We start from the raw sequence: 22,796 nt of genomic DNA on the forward strand, positions 1-22,796 counted from the left end.
CCTCCTCCTCCTCCTCCTCCTCCTCCTCTTCTTCTTCTTCTTCTTCTTCTTCTTCTTCTTCTTGCCAATCACATAGCAACCAAGTTGCAAAAACATGAATAATAAGCCAGTCAACTAAATGAAAACAGATTAAATAACACATTTAGCAATGTAAAAGCATTCAGACACAAAACATAAAAGAGTGAAATCATTGGATCAGTGGTTTACAGTGAAATTAGCTGGAATACACCCTCTGCCAAGTGTTCTCTGGAACAAGACAAGTGCTCCCTCTAAGCTGTGGAGCCCGGTGAGCAAAAATTCTACTTTGTAATCTCCTGGCATTACAGTTGTGAGCGAGCGATTTGGCTACTGCATTAAATTAGTTTGCTCCAGAGCCATCCTTCCTGAGCTAAGACAAAAATCTGTAAGCTAGAGGCTAAAAAACTGTGAGCTAGCTCACACTAACTCAGCTTAGGGGGAACACTGAACAAGACTGACTTTCATGACTTCCTAAATGTAGGAAGGGCAAGTGCCCTTCCTCATCTGCTCTGGCAGGCTGTTCTGAAGGACTGGCAGAAAAGGCACATGATTTTGCTGTGGCCATGCAGACATTCCTAAGGAAGGGCACCTTAAGGACAATGCTATTTGAAGGACAGGTGCTGGGGAGATGTAGTTTGATACGTATGAGGACCCTAGACTGTGAGAGACTTTAATTGTACCTAGAAGCTAGACTGTACTTTGAATTATACCTAGAAGCAAATCGATAGCCCGTGCAATTGATGCAGCACTGGAGTTATGTGTTTTGAGCAGCTGAGAGAGGAACCTTTCTGTAGCAGTTTGTACCAGCTGGAGCTTCCGAGACATCTGCAAAGGCAGCCCACATACAGTGCATTATAGTAGTCTAATCTGGAGGATATAGTACCATGGATCGGTGTAGCCAGGTCAGTAGGATGTAGATAAGGGACCAGTTTACAAGCTAGATGTAATTGAAAGAAGCACTTCTATCTGCACCACTGACATGCTTATCCTTTAGTAAGGGCTGGGTCCAGGAGCATCCCCAAGCTCTTCAGGGTTTCCAGCTCTGGGATGGGAAATTCCTGGAGGTTTGGTGGTGCAGCCTGGGGAGGGAGGAATCTGGGGAACAGAGGGAGCTCAGCAAGGAAGTAATTCCATAAAGACTGCCCTTTGAATCTAATCTCTCTAGTCTGGAGAGCAGTTTTAATTCCAGGGGAATTCCAGGTCCACCTGGAGCTTGGCAACCCTAACTTATCTTGATCTATCATGGGAAAGTTTATAAATCATCACCAGCCAAACATTCTGCCTTTCCAAACCAGCATGACCTCCATCTTGTCTGGATTAAACTTCAGTTTGTTTACCCTCAACCAGTTGACCACAGCCTTGAGACCCTGGCCCAGGAGCTTCACATTTGTCTCTGGAGGCCTGGACAATGCAACATAAAGCTGAGTGTCACCCATATATTGGTGAGAAGAACCCACTCAACATCTTACATAGAAATTAAAGAGTATTGGGGATAAAATGGCCCCTGGGGTGCCACCCACACCAGGTCCCTGCTAGCAGACTCTGCCTCTGCTATGGTAATTCTTTGGGCCAGACTAGATGTGACGGTGTCCACGGGTCTGATCCATGGATGCCACTGCCATTTTAAAGTGATTTTAAAATGCCATGAGGTGGGTTGAGGTGCTCTTGTTTTCCCCTCTGGTTTTTCAAGTGCCAAAACGGCTGTACCCCCACTCCCATGTTGTGGCAATTGAAAAGGCACAGATGGGAGCAAGAGCACCTCAGCCCTCCGTGCTGGGGGCCCTTGCAGCATTTTAAAACAGCTTTAAAATGGCAGCAGTATCTATGGGTTGGATCCATAAATGCATCACATCTACTTTGGCACTCCGTTTCCTGCTAACAAGAAACAAATAAACCCAACAGAGGGCAGTCCCTTTATCCCAACCATTGATTGCAGTCAGTTGTATCAAATGCTGCTGACGGATCAATAGCAATGTATTGCCTTATCCAACTGTAAATGGCAATCCTCAACCACAGCTCTGCTTTTCTGTAACAGTTGAGTTAGATGGGTCTGTGGAAGTTCTGAGCAGGGGCCTGGAGACAGTAAAGGATGAGGGCCAATGAATTAAAGCTCATTCTGGACAAGACTGAGGTGCTGCTGCTCAATGACAAAAGCTGTTCAAGGACTGAGGAGTCAGCTAGTTCAGGCGGAGGTTGCACTTCCTCTGAAGGAACAAGTTCATAACTTGGGGGGTACTGCATGGATCCTGCCCTGTACTTGGAGGCCCAGATAGTCCCTATGGCAACTGGTACCTTTTATCGGTTTTAGCTGATACCCCAGGTACAGCTGTTTCTCAAAAGTGTGATTTGGCCTCTTTGATCCATGTTCTGATTACATCCAGGTTAGATTATTGTAATGCACTGTACATGGGGCTGCCTTTGAAAATAGTCCAGAAACTTCAGCTTGTCCCAAATACCAGGTTGTTGTCAGGGACGAGATACAGAGATCATATCACTCCAGTGCTGAAAGATCTGTACTCGCTGCCCATCTGTATCTGAGAACAATTCAAAGTGCTGGTTCGTATCTTCATAGCACTAAATGTCTTGGTGGCAGGGTACTTGAAGTAGGGTTGCCATTTCCCCAATGGGAGTGGGGGTTTACCCGCTTTTGGGGGCCCTGATCCACCGCCACCGAGCCAACTGGCAGGGGAACTCCACCCCCAAAGAACCCCATCCACGCCAACATGCTTGGTGCATCGCATAGGGCACATTGCGGGGGGACACTCTAGCACTTGAGGGAAAACTCTATGGTTACCAGGATGAGGAGGGGGACCCCCCTGCTGGCAGCCAGGCAAGACCTGGCGACCCTAACTTGAAGGACTACCATATAGTCCTGCCTGTTAAGATCTGCCTCACAAATCCTGCTGTCTGTGCCCCTCCTTCAGAGAGAAGGTGGGTGGCAACCAGAGACAGGGCTTTTTCAGTAACAGCACCTCGCTTATGGAATGACTTTGCGCTTGAGGCTCACTACGCACCCACATTGCTTTCTTTTTGGTACTAGGCCACAATTGTTCTCTTCTCCCAGGCCTTTAATTAAGGGGTTGGTCTTCTAATACTATTGTGGTCTGAAACTTTTTTAAAGCTGTCAGTGGTCTGCTTTATGGACGATGTTTTTATGCAGGGCTGGGGTTTTACTGCTGGATTTTAATTACCCCCCAAACACCCAAGACCCTCTGATAGGACCAGTGTCAGGTCATGCGGGCGCAAGCTTCCTGTGCTTGCTGCTGGCCCGCCCCCTCTGCGGCGCCGTGGGGGGGTTGCCCCTCTGCCCCCCCCCCCCCCAGCACGGTGTGGCAAACAGGGCCCCATGTGATTCAGGACCCCAGCTTATTTTATTATTTTTTTGTTTTGTAAGTGAATGGAGAGGCAGCATAAAAATTTTCTAATAAATAAATGCTGTTTCAGCCCCAAATCCTGGCCTAAAGTCAGATTAAAATGGGCCAAGGGCAGATGGTAACTCTTCCCCCATGCTTTTCTTTGATAAAAATGGCCACCCCAGGCTGCTTTAAGCTCAGGGAGTGAGGGGAAAAATAGTGTGTCTGTTATTGTGCCTTTTTTCCCTTTCAGGACACAAAGTGGACCATGGGAGCCTTATGGCTGCTTCTTTAGGCCAAACAACATTGACTTAGCCACTGTGATCCGTGCTGTGGTCACCTCCAGACTGGACTACTGTAACTCGCTCTATGCAGGACTCCCCTTGAGATTGACCCAGAAACGTCAGCCGGTCCAAAATGCAGCAGCACATGTCCTTACTGGGACACTTTTAAGAGCCCAGCTTCACCAGCTGCATTGGCTCCCAGTTGAATACCGGATCAAATTCAAGGTTATGGTATTAACCTTTAAAGCCCTGTGCGGTCTGAGACCAACATATCTGCAGGACCGTCTCTCCGTGTACGTCCCTCAAAGAGCTTTATACTCCACAGATCATAATCTGCAGGTGGGCCCCGACCCAAAGGAGATCTGCTTTGCCTCAAGCAGAGCAAGAGCCTTTTCATCTCTGGCCCTGGCCTGGTGGAATCAGGGCCCTGCAGGACTTGTTGCAATTCTGCAGGGCCTGTAAAATGGAGATGTTCCGCCAGGCCTATGATTGAGGCGGCAGAAATCTATTGGCTCCCCTACCTGGCCTTGCACTATTTATCCGTGCGCCTTGGTGTTTAGTCATGCCGGCCACATGAACACGGAAACGTCTTCGGACAGTGCTGGCTCTTCGGCTTTGAAACGGAGATAAGCACCGCAACCCTAGAGTCGGACTCGACTGGCTTTCGAGCAGGGAACCTTTACCTTTTTACTGTTGCTTCTTTTCTACCACTTGCCTAGTATCTGGTATTCATCTCTATAGGCACACATACTGAAAGTTTTTTAGGAACACTTGTCAACTGTATCTTATTGCCACCTTGTGAATTGTATTAGCAGATGTCATGAAGGTTTTAATATTGTGTAGATTACTTTTTAATTGTTTTAAATCTGTTGTATATACCTATTGTTGCAACCCGCCCTGAGCCCTGTAGTGCAGGGAGGGGTGGGCTAGAAATTTAATTAAAATGAATAAATATGTCTGGAGCAGTTCTCCCTCTAAGCTGTGGAGTCTTGTGAGCAAAAAATTCTACTTTGTGAACTGCTGGCATTAAAGTTGTGAGCAAGTGATTTGGCTACTGTATAAACTAGTTTGCTCTGGAGTCATTCTTCCTGAGAACAGAAAAAAATGTGTGCGCCGGAGGCTAAAAAACTGTGGTCTAGCTCACACTAACTCAGCTTAGAGGGAACACTGGTCTGGAGTGATCATGGAATCCCAGTGTTCCTTGTAGGTGTTTATGACTAGGGTGTCATGACCAGGGTTTCACAGTGAAAATGTAACATTGCTTCTGACTGTGGCTTGGTATGGTATTCTCATGGTCATATATGATATGCAGAACTCCCCAATAAGTGTTCCTAAACATACATATTCACTGCATTCGTCTGCCCCAGACATTTCTATGAGAGACCTTTTTTGCTGAATAAGTTGCTTATGTATGCAGTGAAGCAAAATTTATATCCTAAAATATAATAACATTCCTCTTAAAGTTAGTTGTGGTTTAAATGTTTGTACAAAGAGGGTAAGGTTGGTCTTAAAGTGAATCTGATCTTTAAAGATATCCACAGTCTCAAGTTACCACAAACTTCCGTAGTATGGAGCAGGCTAGGTAAATATATATCTTTTCTAATGAGGCACAATATAGTTTCTAAATGGTTTATATATCCAAGTTGTTCCTATTTTTTATGTGCTCCTGATTTCTAAATATCCCATTATTTGTACCATATGCTCCACTGAAGTCATTGTTAATGCAAAAGGGAAACATAAATAATCTGGCAATTTCCCATGAGCCTGTGGTTTCACTTCAGTCACTGTCAATCACCTACCTGTCATGTAGGCTGAAATCAGAGTGGAGTAAACACATGTAATTAAATCACGGATGATGTCCTGGAATTATGAGGAAACAAAAGATGAACACTTGTATATCCCATGTCATATACAGATGCCATTGCACACCTTAATAACAATGCAGCAGAAAAATCTTGCAGAAGGGATTTTTCAAGTCAGTGACACTCTTCAGAGAAAGGTTTAACTAATGTGGGGTGGCTAATCTATTTTCCTTCACCTCCAGTTAGCATATTCCCATGGTTCCAACAGTCCTCGGCAAGTCACTTTTTATGTTGTCTAGCTCTCAGCCTTGGTTGAAGCATCATTTGTGTCTGGGGGGGTAACATGGAACAAGGATTACTCTGGGCAGTTGGGCCCAGCATTGGATATCAGTCAGGTACCTCTCAAGTGGATATCAGCCTCCTTCCTTCCTTCCTTCCTTCCTTCCTTCCTCACCCTCCACCAACAAAGAGAAAGGTATTTGTGATTATGTGGGGTATGCTTTGTACTGCCTTGCCCTAACAGTAGTTCTAAGCAGAGACCCCCTGATGCCGAGGTGGCAAAGTGACGTTTATCATGTTGATGACCTCAGGCTGGTGGCACCCTCAAGAAAAGAGTTGTTTATTGGATGCTTTACGCTGCCAGATTGGATCGTTTTTGTGATTTCAAATCAGCTTTGAGTCTCAGCAAGAAAGGCTGTCTATAAATGAAGTAAATAAATAAAATTAATAATTCCCCCCCAGCAAAGGGCCTTCAGCTTAATTACACATAATGAAGCACTGTCCTCTGTGTGTTGAGGAGGAAGATGCAGAAGGAATTCCAGAACATTGGAGTCCACTTCCCTGACAGGTTTGCCAGAGGGTCTGCAAAATGTCAAAGCCACACAGCATCTTTTTGTTTGATACTGCTTTTGGTGGCAAGAGGCTATTGTAAGGGGAGATGTAATGTTCAGTGTTTATTTTATGCTAACTTTTTTTGTCCCTGAACTGATAAGATAATATAAACATGACAGCATGAATCCAAATTGTTATAAACTAGAATGAGATCCACATCTGGTAAACAACATGTTTTGGATTTCAAATACATTATTGGTTTTTGTGTGTGTGCCCTTTATAGGCTAAAAACAAATAAGAAAGTAGCCCAGTTCTTTCAAATGCATTTTTTTACTTCAGTAAACCCTTGAATAGCCTTAAACTTGAACGGGTGCTGTTAAGGGGATGGGGGTTAAACACATCAGAAAATTATCACTTGAGCAGCAGCTACTGTGCATATAAAGCAAAAGGCTTTTACACTGCATAATAGTGTTTTCCAAAATGTTCCCAAAGTCCCCTTCCAGCTTTACACATGGGCAAACCTCTTCATTTGCAACAGAAATGAGGACACTATTGGAGTGGAACAAAGTAGCTACTTAGTTTTGGGTTTTTTTACACCTTGGGATTGAGTGGAATTTGGCCAGGAAACTTGGGTTAATGTCTCTGCTCTCACTAAAGTTTTCACGAGATCTTTAGCGTCATATTTTTTCAGCCTTTGTTCTCCATTTTGTGTGGGTATGATTTGCAGGTGCAAATAAGTCTGTAACTTTACAGCCTAAGGGTGCAATGCTGCCAAAAGCTTAACTCCAGTTCAATTAATTTTAATGAGAATTAGTCGAGATTGACTATTGCTGGATTGCACCTTAAGGCTACAGTCCTCAAACTGTTTACTCTGGTATATTTCTTCAGTAGTTCCGCTTAAGCATGCAGCCTGATTCTGTGTATGCTTATTGAGATGGAAGCTCCACTGTCTTCAGTGTGCAGCCTCTGAGCCGGCCTTGACTGGGAGGGCAGGGTATAAATTTGATTAAATAAATAAATACTGTGCAGCCTCTGTCTGTTTAAGGCAACAAGACAATCAGCGTAGGAAAGGCTTTACCCCTAATAAAAGTCAGCTTCTAAACCGAACCATTACGCTGCAGCTTTGCTCCTGCACGGGGCTTTCTTTCTTCTTTTTTTTGGAAAAATTGGTGCTGGAACTTTCAAGAGGGAAATGAAGTTTTCAATCTATATACTGAAAACTCACGAACTTTTAAACATTTTTAAAAGAATTTTGTCAAAGAGGTTCCAGAACTCCGTTCCAGCGTGTTCGCCCAGAAAAAAGGCCCTGATCCTACACGAATGCGCTCCTGAATGTGCAGATTTTGTGAAATGATACAAGCGGGGGAGGGGGGCCTTCCTGATATCCTCAGGTAAACTGTCCCCCAATGTAGGCACCACCAATGAGAATGCATTTGAAAGGGCAATTGCCAATTTTACCTGTTTTCAGGGTGGTACCTTCGGAAGGCTTTGCTCAGGTGACTGGAGCTGTCACAGCAGAACATAGCAGGACAGGTGGACCTACAGATAAGTGGGTCCAGTGCTTTCAAGGGCTTTGTAGGTTATAGCTGGCACCTTGAATCGAACCCAGTAACTAATCAGTAACCATTGGAGTGTCTGCACAAAGGAAGCGATATGCAGATTCCGCTTGGTGCCAGGCTGCAGTGTTCTGCATCAACTGCAGTTCCCATGTTTTCAAGGGCAGACCTGTGTAGTATATTACATTAGTCCAGCCTCAAAGTAACCACAGCTTGGATCCATGTAGCCAGGTTTACTGTATTTGTTGTATATGGGGTTGCTCTTTAAGGTAACTTGGAAGCCTCAGTGATGCAGAATGTGGCAACTCATCTTCTGACTTGGGCACCCAGCTCTGAAGATGCAACACTTGGTCTAAAACAACTTTACTGGTTATGAGTGTATTTCCAAATTCAGTTTAGGTTGTTCATGCTTACCTTATAACCCTTATATGAGGCAGTGCTCTCGTGTCTGAAGCTCTCTTGCTCTCTCTCCTGGGATGAGCCCGTTTGCCAGTTGTGTTCCTCCCAGTGTTCCTTGCTTACTATACCCCTTGCACATGGCTGTGCAATTGTCCTCAGCACTGGGCTTACTTTGTCATGGCCCAACACTCTGCGACGAACTGCCAGAGGAAGTTCGGAATGCATCCTCTTTAATGATTTTTAGGTGCTGTGAATGGCATTGATTCAAAGGGCTTTTTTGAACTGATGCCTCATTTATATGTGGATAGGTAGTATCTATATATATCTATATATCTATATCTATATATCTATATCTATATATCTATATCTATAGCACCTAAACAGCATGATAAAAAGTAGAGACATCACCCTGCCAACAAAAGTCCGCATAGTCAAAGCAATGGTATTCCCAATAGTCATATGAGAAGAGAGCACTCACTGGAGAAGACCCTGATGCTGGGAAAGATTGAAGGTCAAAGAAGACGGGGACGGCAAAGGATGAGATGGTTAGACAGTGTCATAGATGCAACGAACATGAAGTTGAGCCAACTTCAGAGGACGGCAGAAGACAGGAAGGTCTGGCGGGATCTGGTCCATGGGGTTGCGAAGAGTCAGACTCAACGGTGCGACTGAACAATAGCAAGGTAGTATGAAGGGATGCTGTTTTATCATGTGATACAGCAGTTCCATTGTTGGTTTAAAAAGTTTTATTTCCTGTAAGCTGCCTTAGGCTCTTTCTCAAGGGGAAAGGTAGGGTACCCATATTTCAGCTATATGAAGGTATTAGTAAATAGTGTGTAAGATTATGGTCGGTCTGTCTCTCTCTTGTAGTACTCTCTCCTTGTGGGCAAATACACCTGTTAGCAATTCACCCTTCCCTTGGGTAAAAGAAAAGTTTCTTTTGTCTCCTGTATGTTAAAACCCAATCAGAACATGCAACTGGATCTGTCACCCCAAGCCTAGTTGCTATCTGTTTTGATCCCATCCAAACAAGCAAGTCAGATGTTCAATATTTAATTGAAAACATAAACTTTGAGGCAACTAAAAGGCAAGAATGTGGAGCCTTAGGAATGGTGGCCAGGCCTCAGCTTTTAACATACCATTTGAAAAAAAAACCCAATCAGGCTGTACAGCAGAGCATCTGGGAACAGTCTTTATGTTTCCTTTATCGCTGTAATTCGTTTTGTGTGGAACAGCATAATTTGGAAATGGAAAAACAATGGCATGTACTGTATTAATCTTTAAAGCATTCTGTAATTCAAAATGTTTGCTTCACTCTGGGACGCCATCACATCTCTTGTGCTTATCTTTTGCACACAAGCCTGCTGTTTGTCTGTGTAGCAGCAGGAACATCTAGATCAACGGGAAACTGGAGGAGTGCATTTTTACAAGTAAAGAATCCTCAAATTTGCTAAGGAAAGAAAGAGAGTGTGGTAGTTAGAGTGCCGGATTAGGGTCTGGGAGACCCAGGTTTAAATCCTCACTCTGCCAGAGAAGCTTGCTGGATGACCTTGGGCTTGTCACACATCATCAGTCTAACCAGCCTCACCAGGTTGTTGTGAAAATAGGGAGTGTGATGTAAACCACTTAGGCTCCCCATTGGGGAGTAGGGTGGGGTATTAATTAAGTCAATAAATAATCATATTTGAGAACCTTTTTTAATTTAATACAATGAAAGTATCTAAAATGCCTCTTTGCTATAGAATTCTCTTTGTTCTGTGGGGGAAGGCTTAGCTATGCTGGAGTTTTTTTGAACAAAGTGTCCTTTTGAAGCACAAAGAAGCAAGTTAGTGATCTAAATCAGCACTGTGCAAATTATAGCTCTCAGGTGGTCTAAAAAGTCATTGTGTAGGAGACACTGGAGATGGAAACAGCAAAAGTTGACTGAGAAATGCAGGTTCTATGTAATAAGAGGCATCGGTGGTGTGCTGTATGTGTGTGTGAAAATGCCTACATACAGAGTGGCCGAGAAGAGCCAGTGTGGCCCAGGGGCTAGGCTGGGGACATCTGGGTGCACATCCTCATTCTGCCATGAAGCCTGCTGAATGACCTTGTGCCACTCCTACTCTCAGTTTGTATCACCCTGATGTTTTCCGCACAAACGGGTCTCTTTGCTCCTGCATTTGTATTCCTCTGCCGCTTTCTTTCGTTTCTGCAGAGGTATTTGCAGTCCAAGGAGCAAAAACGCAGTTTGCTCCCTCTTGTGGCACAGCAAAGGAATTCCCGGAAACAGGGAATTCTTATGCTGCACCGCAAGAGAGGACAAACTGTGTTTTTGAACCTCGGACTGCAGATACCTCTGCAGAAACAAGTGAAAGGGGCAGAGGAATACAAATGCAGGAGTGGGGAGACTCGTTTGTGCAGAAAACGCCCCTGCCTTACAGGGTTGTTGCAGGATAAAATGAAGGAACAGGAGAGCCATGTGTGCTCCCTTGAGCTCCTGGGAAGGAGAGTCGGTTAAAAAAATGTGACCAATAGGGACAGATCATGGTGTAGGACTGTGCAACTGGGTTCCAAGACTCATCTTTTGTCCCGCTCCGGGGGTCGTGGGACAGGAAGACCACCCCTCGGAGCCCCCCACAGAACCGGCAAAGCTCCCACAACTTACCTCACCGTGGGAACTGGCGCACAAAGATCCTGCTGGGGAAAAGGAGGGTACGGATTCCCTGGCAGCGTTCCAAGCTGGACGAGCACGGGAGCAAGCGTGGGGACCCTGGAGCCGCTGGCAGAAGGAGGAGCGGAGCAACAGCAGGGAGCCTAAAGAGCCAGGAGCGGGTGTCCAACACAAGACGAGGGTGCCGGACACAGCGGCGGCAACAGCACAGCTTCCACGTAAATGCCCGCGGAAACGCTCCGGTTATGAAGAGGGGCGTGGTCTGGACCAGGGAGTGGAGGGGCGGTCCCGGGAGTGGGGCGGAAGGATAAAAGGGAGGGGAACAAGAGGGGCCGGGGAGGAGACATATGGAGGAGAACTGGAGGAGCAGAGAGAGAGAAAAGACGGAGACAGAGAGAGGGAAGCCCAGTGGACGTTCTCCCCGTATGGACAGAGGGACTCTCTGGGTGAAGTTTAACCCTGTCCCCTGTTGGTCTGAGGCTCCTCAACTCCCTCCTCTTTTGATTCCGCCAACAACTGGCACGACTTCCTCCCCTGGAACCCAGCCAGGTACCCTGACGCCACGGCCACTGGAGGCGCTTCACCGGAGGAGCAGGGACGGCGCGACATCTTTAGCACATCACTTCTTTCTAGAGTTTAAACATGTTATTTAAATGAGCCCAGCATGACTTAATTCATTCAGAACAGAGGTTAAAATAGTACAGACATTTCGAGTTTGCTGTACTCCTGGTAACTAAGAGGAAAGAGAGTCCCATATACAATGACAGATCAAAGAATCAGCAGTCACTGTGTGTTTCTCCTGGGAACTCTTTCTGACAGATTGCAGATCCACAGCAATAAGCTCCTTGACAGCTAAATTACCAGCTGTTGAGTTGTGGCCAACAACAAAAATCAGGTCATAGTGACATTTCTTTATTGTGCTGAATTAACATTTTCATTATCCTGTTTATGTTATACTGCCTGTAAGATCATTTCCCTGGTTCTAGAAGGGCACTGATATTGGCAGCAGTTAAGGACTGGAACTGTTAGAGTCTCTTGCACCTTTGGCTTTTCTCTGCGTTTCCCTCATTTCTATTCCTTCCCCACAATAAAAGCGCATTATATTTATTTTGAAGCAGGTTTGTACCTTGGATGTGCTGACCAATGGTTGGAGGCTCAACCTGGTCTCTTCAGTGGCATGTAGCGCCTTTCATCTTCTGTTACTGTCCATGGGGTTTTCTTGGCAAAGATACTGGAGTGGGTTGCCATTTCCTTCTCCAGTGGATCGTGTTTTGTCTGAGTTCTCCGCTGCGGTCTGTCCATCCTGGGTGGCCCTCCACAGCACAGCCCACAGCCTCATTGAACCACGCAAGCCCCCTTGCCGCATCAAGACAGCGATCCGTGAGGGAGAAATCAAGGAGAAATTGGAGAAATCAAGGGAACGTTCCATGCAAAGCTGGCCATGATAAATGACAAAAACGGTAGGGACCAACAGAAGCAGAAGAGATTAGGAAGAGATGGCAAGAATACACAGAAGAACTATACAAGAAGGACCTCAGTGTCTTTGATTATCATGATGGTGTGATCACTGACCTCAAACCAGACATCCTGAAGTGTGAAGTCAAATGGGCCTTAGAAAGCATTACTAACAACAAAGCTAGAGGAGATGACGGTATCCCAGCTGAGCTATTCAAAGTCCTAAAAGATGATGCTGTTAAAGTGCTGCAACTCAATATGCCAGCAAATTTGGGAAATGCAACAGTGACCACAGGATAGGAAAAGGTCAGTTTACATTCCAATTCCAAAGAAGGGCAATGCCAAGGAATGTTCAAACTATCTCACCATTGCACTCATTTTACATGCTAGCAAAGTCATGCTCAAGATCCTACAAGTTAGGCTTCAGCAGTATGTGGATAGAGAACTGCCAGAAGTACAAGCTGGGTTTTGAAGAGGTAGAGGAACTAGAGATCAAATTGCCAACATTTGCTGGATTTTGGAGAAAGCAAGGGAGTACCAGAAAAACATCTACTTCTGCTTCATTGACTACGCTAAAGCCTTTGATTGTGTGGATCACAACAAGCTGTGGCAAGTCCTTAAAGAGATGAGAGTACCAGACTACCTCACATGTCTCTTGAGAAACCTGTATAGGGGTCAAGAAGCGACAGTTAGAACCGGATATGGAACAACTGATTGGTTTAGCATAGGAAAAGGAGAACGACAAGGATGTATATTGTCACCCTGCTTATTTAATTTATATGCAGAGTATGCCATACAAAATGCCGACCTGGATGAATCACAAACCGGAATTAAGATTGCTGGGAAAAACATCAACAGATATGCAGACGATACCACTCTAATGGCAGAAAGGGAAGAGGACCTAAAGAGCCTCTTGCTCAGGGTGAAAGGGAGAGTGCAAAAGTTGGCTTGAAACTCAACATCCAAAAAACTAAGATCATGGCATCTGGCCCCATCACTCCTTGGCAAATAGAAGGGGAAGTCATGGAAGCAGTGACAGAATTCACATTCCTGGGATCCAAGATCACTGCAGATGTTGACTGCAGCCATGAAATTAAAAAACACCTGCTCCTTGGGAGGAAAGCAATGGCAAACCTAGACAGCATAATAAAAAGTAGAGACATAACCCTGCCAACAAAAGTCCGTATGGTCAAAGCAATGGTATTCCCAATAGTAATGTATGGCTGCGAGAGTTGGGCCATAAGGAAGGCCAAGCGCCGAAGAATAAATGCTTTTGAATTATGATGCTGGAGAAGACTCTTTGAGAGTCACTTGGACTCCAAGGAGATCAAATCAGTCAATCCTAAAGGAAGGAGGGCCTGGCGTGATGTGGTCCATGAGGTCGGAAAGAGTCGGACTCGACTGTGCGACTGAACAACAACAAAGTACCTTTCATCAGCTTTGGCTGATATGCCAGCTCTTCCTCAGAAAATGTGATCTGGGCACAGTGATCCATACTCTGATCACGTCCAGGCAATGCGAGACTGCCTTTGAAAATGGTGTGGAAACATCAGTTGGTCCAAAATATAGCAGCCACGCTAATGTTGGGGACTGGATACAGGGATTATGTCCCCCTTGTGCTGAAAAATTTGCAGTGGCTGTGCATCTGTTTCCAGACACACTTCAGGTGCTGGTTCTTATCTTTAAGACATTACATGGCTTGGGGCCAGGGTACTTAGAATCATAGAGTTGGAAGGGGCCATAAAGGCCATCTAGTTGAACTCCCTGCTCAGTGGAGGATCAGCCTCTTCTGCCAAGAGGAACAGCTCCCTGCCCTCCTCTGACAGCCTTTCCAATACGTAAGGAGAAAGCAATCATGTCCCCCCTCAACCTCCTCTTCTCCAGACTGAACATTCCCAGATCCCTCGGCCTTTCCTTGTAGAGCTTGGTCTCCAGGTCTCTGATTGTCTTTGTCTCTCTCTTCTGCACCCACTCTACTCTATCCTCATCCTTTTTGAAGTGAGACCTCCAGAATTGTACACAGCAGGTGCGGCCTGACCAACGCAGTGTACAGTGGGACCATGATATCTTGTGCTTCCGAGGTTATGCTTCTGTTGATACACCCCAAGACCTCATTAGCCTTTTTTGCTGCTTCACCACATGACTGCTCATATTTAGCTTACAGTCCAGCCCAACCCAAGACCTTGTTTACACACACTGCTCCCCAGAAGTGTCTCCCCCATCCGATATGGGTGCTTCTCATTTTTGTTACCCAGATATAGAACTCTGCTCTTCGATTGCCTTCTTCCACACTGTCCAGTTCTCTAGTTCAGATCCTCTTCCCAAGCCCTGTGCCTCCACTTGCAGAGGAGAGGTGGGCGGAAACTAGAGAAAGTACTTTCTAAAGGGTGGCACCTCACTTTTGGAGTGCCCTCCTCTTGAGTTTTGCTTGCCTCTTTGGTTCCAAGCCAATTTCATTTTACCCAGGCTTTTAACTGAGGCTTCTATGTTTTTAAGATGTTTTTATGATCTACTTAGAGCCCAAGGAACATTCTGTTGGTATCATTTGAGGCTGCTCAGTGTTATTTTATGCAGGTTTTATGCCCCTGGCTTGTTTTGAATGCCTTGTTTTTAATATTGATATTAAAAAATATTGGTGTTTTTTGTGATTTAATTGTAATGTTTTTAGTTTTGAACTGTTTCTGGTAGGTCTCTGGAGAGACTACAGCGATCAGTTCCCCAGGAGAAAATGGTAGCTGGACTCAAACACTGTGAACACTGCAAAATTTGGAAAGAATCTTGTTCATATTGTCTTGCATCCATTTGCTTTGTGCCCATTTTGAACTGGGAATGCTTTGATCCAATGTAAATCATTCCTTTGAGCATGCTGTTTGCCCTGACAGGATAAGTGTGTGTGTGTGTGTGTGTGTGTGTGTGTGTGTGTGTGTGTGTGTGTGTGTGTGTGTGTGTTGCTCCACTGGGTACGTTTGCCAACTCTGGCTGGGGAAATTCCTGGAGATTTGGAGGGACTTCAGTTTTTCCTAGACTGTATGGTATACAATATAATACCACCTTCCAAAGCAGCCATTTTCTCTAGAGGAACTGATCTCTGTAGTCTGGAGATCAGTTGTAGTTCCAGAACTCCAGCCCCAAAGTGCCATCAGCCATTTTTCAAATTTAATTTTTACCCTGTCATCACTTAAAGTGGTGGCAGGAAATGCCAGCTGGGGGGAGGGGCCCCCTATTCCCATTGGGTGGCTGGCAACACTAACTGTAGTCTATTTGGACTGTAAGTCTGCAGTAACCTAAAGGAGACTGAATGCAGCTGGAATACTGACTCTGCCTGTGATACTAGGTGACCTGGCCTAGCCCTTGAGACCTTGTGGTTGAAGCTATAGCTAGCTTTGAAACTCTATAGTAGAGTTATAACTACTGGTTCAGCAGAGCCAGGCTAAAGGTAAAAATTAATTTGGCCTCTTGAAGTCAAGTTGGAATGTGTGTTTCAGTTAACCTCTCCAACTTTGGTCAGGCCCATCCCAAGCAATGCTCCCTCTAAGCTGTGGAGTCTTGTGAGCAAAAATTCTACTTTCTGAGCCACTGGCATCAAAGTTGTGAACAAGTGATTTGGCTACTGCATAAATGAGTTTGCTCTGGAGCCATCCTGCCTGAGCTAAGACAAAAATATGTGAGCTGGAGGCTAAAAAACTGTGAGCTAGCTCACACTAACTCAGCTTAGAGGGAACACTGATCCCAAGGATTTTATTCTTGGCGCCCTAGGTGAGCAGGGAACCCCCATCCCCAGGCCAGGATTGCACAGAGTTGAGCGGGTGCGCAGCTGCTGTGAGCAAAGCTGGCTCTTCGTGCTCCAGGAGGAAAGCATGCCAAGCTGTGAGCCAGGTGGGCATGGAGCTGGGCACATGCAGAGCTGCTGCTAGTGGAACCAGCTTCCGTCCCTGGTGGGGGAGGGTATCCCAAGTGCTGCTGCATGTGAGTTTGGAGCAAAGAGATATTGAATTGTTTTCAGCAGAACTGTTGCTCCATATTCTACACTCGATGGATATCAGATCTATATTTTGGTGAGGGCCGGAGGGAGCAACCACAGCTGTTGTTTATCATCTGGTGACATGTTATCCATTACAATCTAAATTCCATGTTCATTGATACAGATAGGATCATGCAGATTTTTAGACTATCATGTGCAGGTCTGGGTTCATTGTAGTGCACTGTGATCTGCTATTCAGGTATCTTACAGGTATCTAGCTGCTGTTGTACTCCTTCATGGAGTGGTAGAGCTGCCAAGTGGGGGCGGGTAAACCCCCGCTTCGGAGGCCCGATTTCCGCTGCCGCGGAATCGGGCCCCGGGGGGAACTCTGCCCCCCGAAGCGCAGCGTGGCCGCGTCACCGAAGGTGATGCAACCACGTCAGTCACGTTGGGGGCGTGGCCCTGATCGTCGGAAGGAAAACTGTATGGTTTTCCCTCCAATGATCGGGGCCACGCCTTCAACGTGATCTATGTCGTGTGTCACTTCTGGTGATGTGCTGGCGGCGCGCACGAGCAAAAAGCATGCGCATGCGCGCATCGAAGCACGGCTCCCGGACCCCGGTGAGGCTCCCCCGCCGGTAAGATATTTTGACTTGGCAACCCTATGGAGTGGCTAACTTCAGAAGTAAGAGTTTAGCCTCAAAAGCTGTTTTCTAACCACCTGCCTTACTTGTATGTTGCTTGTTAGCATTGCACATGACCTATAACATAATATGCCAAGCTCACACTCTGCCCTTATATGAGGATCTTTCTTACACCCACCATTTTTCACCATTGTTTGAAGCATGTGGCTTTTGGGAGTGAATGCTCAAACAAGAATGTGGTAATCTGATAGCAGAATCCTTTGTGGTTATATTTGTCCTCTAAGCTGTTGTTTTCCATGGTTTGCTTTAACCCAAAGTGCCTGAGGGTGGCACGCTTATGTTTAAGGGCTGTGATTTTTTCATGGTGCGTTCTGAGGGGAAAGCGTGGATTAGTTATGGTTTTGTTTGGGAGGGGGGATTATGGAGAATGTAGCAGAATCATGAAAACTCCTTGGATGTTTTTAATGTGTAGGTATGTATGAATGCATGCATAATACTAGATCATCTGAGTGCATTACTTGTTCTCCCCCCCTCCCTGTATGTGTTAAAATGGTGAAAAAGTTTGCTTCTGGACTAGTTTCCTGGTAAACTGTATTTCTTTCTTCTGCCCTCATTTTTAAAGGCATCTCTTTAGTACAATAGTGCCTTATGCTTTTGTGCAAGCTCTGTGCAAAGTACGCCCTATTAGTTGTCTGCCTAGCTGTTTGCCCGGCCTGTTAAGATTCTTACATTAAGACCCATATGGTTAACATTGTAGCACCTTTTCATTTAAATAATGGGTAAATTTTTCTCCAGCTTTTCTTGTCTCTCTTGGCATATGTTGTGTTGTGTGTCCGCTCACCTATGTGGATGGTTTACTGGAATAATTTACTTATGAAGGCTTTTCCACTTGTTTTTTCTTTCTGTTGTGAACCACCTGCATCACATGCATGTTTGCAAGGTGGCATTTTGGCAGTTCATGTTCTCTCTACCTCCACACCCTAGCCCCTATATCTTAGTTTAATTCAGGAGGAGCCACACCCTCAGTAGGGAAGGCAGATGTGTCCCTTCCAGACATCTGATGGCTCGGGTTTAAATCATGAAGCCAAATAAGACAGTGACCTCTGTGCATCATGTACCATTGTGTCTGTGGAACGTTTACGGCATATCTTTAAACACTCTTACGCTGCAGCTGGATCTGGCAGTTGCCAGTTTATTTATTTTATTTCTGGGAAAGGATGAAGGGACATGAAATGTTTTTTAAGAATATCAATAGTAGCGGATGGGAAGTATCTTAATTACTTACTGAATTATGTGAAGGTTTGTTTTTCTTTACAAAGAACCCATTGTGGTCATGTAAATGGCCATTATGACTAAGCAAATGAAACCCTGTAAGGCATATGTTCTTTTCACAACAATCAGAGCTGCTTTTCCTGGGTTTATGAAGTATTTTAGACAAACATGAAGCCAATTATTAAGAACCACTAAAGAGCAAAATAAGCCAGTGATTCTTAAGCTTAGCAGCCCAGCATTGTTTTAAACTTTTTTTGCAGAATGCTACCCCCCCTTTTTTTCCTTACCAGTGCCTGCCATGCACCATGCACCTGTTTTGCAAAATATGCATAGCAAGCAGCACATGACCCATGGAAGTATCTATCATCATAATGAGAACTATATCAGCTACACTACAAAAGCAAATTTTAGTAAAATGTTTGCATTGAATGTACATGGCTTACATGGTCAGAGTTTAGAGGATAGCAGATCCTATAGGGCTACAACTCAAAAGACCCTATCTTAAGTTCCAGTGAATCCCCCTCCTTGCTTGGAAGGGACTTTGTCCCAGATACAGCAGGAAACTTCCTTATTGGTTAATTACTTCTAGCAAGAGGCTAGCAGAACATAGATGAGAAAGGGCCTGGAAAAGATTTCAGAGCTTGTCATTGGCAGCTGCTAGAAAGGTTCCCTAATGGCTGCCCACCACTCTGGTATGAGTCTCCTTGGGAGAGCCCAGACCACCCACCCTACCGCTTTATACACTCCTTTTCCCCCTTATAAGTGATCGAATGAGGCATGAGGACCCAGGCAGAGTAACAAACTGGTTTTATTTAAGAGATTTAATAACAACTGTAGTTCAAAAACGTAGGAAAAATGAGCACAATAAAGGTAGGTAAACTAGCAAAATAAGAAACCCTAACACATCTGACTATACTGTCCAAGCCTCCTCTAGGTACCTGTTCTCAGACTGACTCACCCCATTCTGGATGAGGGATCCCTCTTTCTGCAGAAGCCTCACCAGCTAGGGTTGCCAGGCCTGGGTTGGAAAATACCTGGAGACTTTGGGGGCGGATCCAGGAGAGGCTGGGGTTTGGGGGTGGGAGGAGCCTTAGCATGGTACAGTGCCATGGAGTCCACCTTTCAAAGCAGCCATTTTATCCAGGGAGCTGATTTCTGTCAGCTGGAGCTAGGGTTGCCAAACCCCCCCCCCCCGGTTTGCCAGGGGGCCCCCGTTTTTTGGGGGGGTGTCCCCATTTTTGGGGGGGTTCTACCCGCTGCCGGCCAGATGGCTGGCGGGGGAAGCCCCACCCCCAACACCCACAGCCACCCATCTCTCTCCCTTTAAGTGTGTGGAACCCGTGTTTCCTCCCAAGCCTGATCACCACAAGCTTGCAGGGAAATGCCAGCTTCAGTGCTCTTAAAAGGGAAACGCGGCTGCTCTTAAAGGGGAAATGCCAGCTCCTGCATTTAAAAGGGAAACACTGGCTCCTTTAAGTGCAGGGAACTGCCGTTTTTGGAGATCCGGCGCACGGGCGGGGGGGCCGACATCCCCAATGTGACGTCATCACGTCGAGATGCCCTGCCCCCTCCAGGAACGCCCCCAAAGTCCCCCGCTTGCGGTGGAAGATGGACTTGGCAACCCTAGCTGGAGCGCAATTGTAAAAGCGAGAGATCTCCAGGCCCCACCTGGAGGCTGGCAACCCTATCACCAGCCCTGCTCCCTGAGAGAGAGAGAACACCCCCCCACTTTGGGCAAGGCCTTTTATCTCTTCTTCCCAGTCGCCACCCTCTGCTTCCCTGCTGGTGTAGTTTTCCCTCCATAATTCCCTGTTAACCGATCACAGGGTCCAGAGGGAACCTGGGAAATGTTGGCCCTGATAGCTACTCCAATACAGGCTTTCCTGGAGCCACTAGGCCTCCCTAGAGCCTGTGGGCCGCACCACTATAGGTCCAGGATCATGACAGAGCTACTCATAGAAACAGAAAAAGACCAGCATCACACAAAACCTGAACTTTTAGTTTTCAGTTGAAAAATGTCATTGGCAATAATTGTTTATGGACACAGGGTGGTGTTTCTTTCTGGCTGCAGTCAGATGTGTATTTTAATCCGCTGTTGCCCCACCTCTAATTGATCCAGGGTATTTCTCTGTAATACTGATCAGACTCACCCCTTTTAGCACTCTTCAAAGTGCTTTTACCCTGTTCTTGATCAATCAGACACATATCAGACCCAACAGCCAAGGAGTGTTGCTGTTGGCCATTTTTTAAAAATAGTTTCTCCCTTAAGTATGCCCACAAGCGCTGCTATGCCTCCTGGGATATGTATTTCATGCGGCTGTTGGCCATTTTTAAAAAAGTGTCTTCTGGGCATGCACACAAGCGCTGATCAGCCTGCTGGGACATGTAGTCTCCCTCTAAATTTTTCAATTTACCCCTTCCCCAAAGCTCAGGAAAAAGCTGAAGTACTTCAGCATTTTTATTTGAAAGTTTTTATGAAGAAAGCGAAGTTTAGAGCAGCCCCTGTGGGATAGGGGGAGAGAAAGAAAGAGGTGCAAATGTGCAGTTGTGCGCACCACTAACTAGTTAAACAAAATGGCGGCTGAAATACAAGAGACCAGTCAGCCCTGCCTGTTGGCTTGGGTGCACAACAGAGCAATCAGACAACAGGGAATCCGGTTTGAAACCAGCTCAGCCCAAATGGACCAGACTTTAACAGGTATCAAATAAACACACAGTAAATGTGAGGGGGACAGGACACAGATGACTGGGGCACGACAGGCAGCTATTGCTGTCTAATCATGCATTTTAAATCCGTAAGGGAACAGCAACGTCAACGGATTAAATTGCACATCTGATCACCACCTCTGTGTATGCTGAAATCTTTTGCATTGGGTAACAGAGTGGAAAATTCTTCAAGATCATACCTAAGGGTACCCCGCCCCCCATGGGGGTGAGGAATCCCTCTCCATGGTGAGTCAATTATGGGAAAAACCTGGAAGTGACGTCAGTTCTTTCTAGCAACCTGTAATAAAACCACTGAGTTTCTGGTGATTCCTAGAAAAGCATGGCATCACCTCAGATTTTCCCAGAAATGATGTCACACTGTTCCCGATGCCCTCTCCCCCCAGTCTCCTGCTGATGAATATGAATGTATGAATATTGATAAGGGTTTTCTGTGTTGTTTGTGGCATGGGTGGGTGGTATATAAATATTTAAAATAAATCAATAAGGTATTTTTCTGGCACACATGGAAAATGTGGGGTGCTTAGCAACACCAGAGCTGTTGTTTTAGGGGTGGATGTCTGAAAAACTGGGGAGGGTGTCTGCAGAACTGAGTCAAATTGAGGTGATGAGAAGGAAGTTCTAGGACTACTAGGCAAAGTGAAAGTTAACCAGTCTCTAGGTCTAGATGGTATAAATCCACGGGTTCTTAAGGAACTCAGATATGAAATTGTTGACCAGATGGACCACTGGTCTCTTGCTTCTTGAATGCTGTATTATTCTGTAGTAAATTGGCTATAGCAAACCATACTGTTTTAAACAGTTTCAAAACCCGAGATAATTTAAGATCATGGACCACTGGTTTGATCCAGCAGGGCTCTTCTTACGTTCTTAGCATGTGGATGAAGCATAGTACACTATTTCTTCCAATTCATCATTAAATTCCATTGATGTTCCATAGGAAAATAAAAGCCCAGTAGCACCTTAAAGACCAACAAGATTTCCAGAATATAAACTATCCAGGGTGTAAACCAGGGGTGACAAACATAAGGCCTGAGGGCCACAGCTGGCCCGTCCAGGGCTCTTATGCGCCCCATGAACAACTAGTTCAAGGGAGGGAACAGGAGACTGCTCAGGGGGGAGTGGGGGGAGCCACTCTGACTGTGGCTTCAGCTCGGCAGAATAACCTCATCTGCAGCAGTCAAACGACGTGGGAGTGTCTGCCTAGTGCTGTACTGCTGGCTCTCCAGTCTGCCCATCCTTTGCCTTCCCCTCCCAGCCCATGGGTTCTTGCAGTAAGGATACAACTATTCAGAGCTTACCAGCTGCTGTCCTTTATATAGTTTATATCTCCAGTACCTGGCATTATGTTTTACGGCACACATGGCCTGGCCTGGCAAAGTGATACTTATGTCAGATCCGGCCCTTGTAACAAATGAGTTCGACACCTCTAGTGTAAACTATCCCAGAGGAGCTTTGACTTTCAATAGCTTATACCTTGGATTTCCTGTTGGTCTTTAAAGTGCTACTGGAGTTGACTCTTGCTTTTCTACTGGAGACCAACACGGCTACCCACTGAAACTATACTGATGTTCCAGGTATCATTCAAGTTACTGATACATGTTTATACAAAGCCACTTTGAGTTCTACACAGGGCTTTTTTTGTAGAAAAAGCCCAGCAGGAACTCATTAGCATAATAGGCCACACCCAACAGCAGACACTCATTAGCATATTAGACCACACACCCATGCCTTCTCTTGGCTTGCCCGGGAGCCCCGTGGCTGTGGGGAGCCCAGGCAAGCCAGCCCTTGGACAGGCCAGGGAAGGCATGGGGAGGCATTTAAATGCCTCCCCGATCCTTCAA

At 45.7% G+C, this 22,796-nt stretch overlaps 1 protein-coding gene across 1 annotated transcript in view; it reads left to right on the plus strand.

Annotated features, from left to right (window-relative positions):
* The window catches only part of GLIS1 (GLIS family zinc finger 1), a 334,070-nt gene that overhangs the window by 212,607 nt on the left and 98,667 nt on the right, over nt 1–22,796 (plus strand). The window lies entirely within an intron of this gene.

Source organism: Gekko japonicus, unplaced genomic scaffold, assembly GCF_001447785.1.
Source record: "Gekko japonicus isolate JY-2015 unplaced genomic scaffold, Gekko_japonicus_V1.1 scaffold332, whole genome shotgun sequence".
Taxonomy (NCBI): Eukaryota; Metazoa; Chordata; class Lepidosauria; order Squamata; family Gekkonidae; genus Gekko; species Gekko japonicus.